Source organism: Merops nubicus, unplaced genomic scaffold (assembly GCF_000691845.1).
Source record: "Merops nubicus isolate BGI_N331 unplaced genomic scaffold, ASM69184v1 scaffold7207, whole genome shotgun sequence".
NCBI classification, from domain to species: Eukaryota; Metazoa; Chordata; class Aves; order Coraciiformes; family Meropidae; genus Merops; species Merops nubicus.
This window is the reverse complement of record NW_008622229.1, coordinates 41496-44555: the sequence shown is the minus strand read 5'-3', so window position 1 is coordinate 44555 and position 3060 is coordinate 41496.

Here is a 3060-nt window from a genome sequence, read left to right as displayed (position 1 = left end):
TTTTCTTAAATATTATTCCCAGCAAAACCACCTTGGTAATGGAAGGAGTCCTTTGTGTGCTGATTGATCAGTCAGGCCCCCCAAACCTGGGGGAATCCATTTCTGCTGGCTCCAGGATTAGTATTTCCCATCTCTCCTGTTCCAAAGTTCAGTCTGGGGGTCCAGCTGCTGCCTTCATGCTCTGTTTGTCACACTTCAAGTGCTTTAATAACCCCAATGAGCCTTGAGGAAAAGAGAGATAAAAAAAATCATCCAAACTCCTCAAAATAGCAACGATTAACCCCCCAAAAAAGATGTTAAGCAGAAGCTGAGTAGCTTTTGCACTTTAGAGCACGTTAAAACCAGACCATAACCACCAGCCAGTGTGTTTGCTCTTGTCTGCTGCTGGCCGGGCTGGGGAATAATTGGGAAAGAGCACACTGAGCCCGACCTTTATCACTCCTGGCTGCTGTGAATAGGAGGCTAGGGAGTGATTATTGTGATTGCAGAGATGGTCATGTGGCAACTAATCCCAGCACAATGGGCTTCACCCCTGGGTGCAGCAGCACCAGCGCTGGGCTGGGAGCACTTAATGGGAGGTAACTGCTGCCTGAAAGCATCTGCAGGAACAGCCAGGGTGTGTATTTTCTGTTATTTGCAGTGTTTTAGAAAGGCAGAGTAGTAAAAAGTCTTTTTACATGCTCTGTGTGTTAACTCAGAAATCCTGAGAGGCTTCAACAGCTTTTACCACAGTTGAAAATCTAAAATATACTTTATCTACTAAAAAAAGCAATGAGATGCCAATTCTAATCCTTCCAGCACACCAGAGGTGGCCTTGAAAGATGAGGGAAGAACAAATTACTGACGTCAAGTAACTCCAACTCTTAGGCCTCAAAAGTAGCAAAGCAGAGTTTCCTAATCTTGGGTGATTTGTACTGTAACACAGACAGCAAATAACATTGTAAAATTTTAGTTCCAAGTGTCCTGTTGAACAATGATACTGATATTGTGCTGATGAACAGCCTATGAGCACAAATCCTTGTTTGCTTTTCCCCTATGGAGCTTTTTCTACACCAAGGAATATAATAAAATTTATTGCCTCTTCTTACCAATTTTTCTTTTCTCATAGCTTTGGACCACATTGGCCACAATGCTATTAATGCATTCTCTGCTGACAGCAGCACAGAAAACCAACAAAGAGAAGGAGGAGAAGATCCTTTGTTCAGCAGTCTGAATGTCTCAATCCAAATGAGGTAAGTCCAATTATATGCTGCTCACAAAACAAGCTGGTTATTGGCACTTAGAGTGGCTGTCAGCAAAGACCATCAGACTGCCCAGTTTGAGGGCCAAAACCAAAGGTGATCTTCTGGAGGAGCATCTCTGAAAGGCAAAAGGACACAGGTGACTTATCTGCCCTCTCTTTACAATTACAGTACTGCAAAATATGCTTTAGACTAACCACCAGTGAGTGTACCTGATACCTGTGAAGAAGACAGGGTCACACAATGGTAGGGACTGGAATCTCCAGGTCCCCTCTGGAGATTATCTTGTCCAAGACCCCTGCTCCAGCAGGGTCACATAGAAGAAGTTGCCCAGGGTGGCATTCAGGCAGGTTTGGAATCTCTCCAGAGCAGGAGACTGCACAGCCTCTCTGGGCAGCTGCTCCAGCCTCTGCCACCCTCACCCCCAAGAATTTTTTCCTCCTATTCAGATGGAACCTTCTGGGTTCCAGTTTGTGCCCATTGCCCCTCCTCCTATTACTGGGGACCACAGCAAGGAGTTTATCCACATCCTCTTGACCCCTACCCTTTAGGTATTTACAAAAGTTTATAAGGTTTATAAAGTTTATAAAATTTATAAGACCCCTCTCAGTTTTCTTCTCTCCAGGGTAACCAGCCCCAGGGCTCTCAGCCTTTCTTCATCACAGAGATGCTCCAGCCCCTCAGCATCTTAGTAGCTCCTGCTGGACTCTCTCCAGTAGTTCCCTGTCTCTTGAACTGGGGAGCCCAGAACTGGCCACAGTCCTCCAAAGGTGGCCTCACCAGGGCAGAGCAGAGAGGGATGACTTATCACGATACTTGTGAAGGTGACAGGAATCCAGTTTTTCATGCTCAGTGACACTGAATTAGGTCACATCCAGCTGAACTTGGAAACCTCTTGGAGAAGTCCATGATATCTAATGGTTCATCTAATTAATGTTGCATTTACATCCTTCCCTATTGCTGCAGACTCACTACCATTGAGACAGAACAGATCTCTGCCTCTCTCATAGTGTTGCAGAAATAGCCCAACAAGGCATAGTTGTCATGAGAGGACTGAAATTGCAGTCCTACAGAGGATTTTTTTGGTGAAGATCATCTTAAAACGACATGAAGCAGACAGGTGAATTGCCATGATCCTGCATTTCACTTGTTTCTCACATGCTTAGCAGCAGTAGCAGTATGTGCTCTCTGCTTTCCTCAGTTGCAGTACAAGCTTGTCCTCAAAACATCAAGAATTGGACAGCAACGTTTTCTGGTTCATTGGACAAATTTGAATGGTCATACCACAACTATTTTTCTGTTTTTCCTTTTCTGTACATGTATGAAAGAGGGCAAATTTAAATGTTATCAAAGGAGAAAGAAAGTTTACCATTGGAAAAAAAAAAATCTTTGGGAAGTAATATTCCTTTCACGATAATGAATATTTTAACAGAACTGGTTGTTAACAGGATTTCATTATTTATCATTGCTAAAATGGGCCATGTAAAAGCTTTATCCTGATCTGCAGCCAGATATCTGATTGGGTCCTTTGAGCCTCTTCCTGGAGCATCAGTCCAGCAGCTTCTCTGGCAGTCGAGGAGCCTGGTGAACAAAGCCAGACACTGGGCATTGCCTTTGATCATGAAGACACCCAAGCAGCAGATCTTTGCTAATGAATAAGCCTCATTGCTACACCTCTGCTGCTTTCTTCCAGAGGGCTCATTGCTGGTCTTGCCTCTTTTAGTCCTTGATTTTGACCTCCTGTTATCTGTCTGTTCTGTCCTGGTCCCTGCTACTCCACCTGCTTTTGGCCATGTCATTGTAGGAAGCCCTTAAGGAC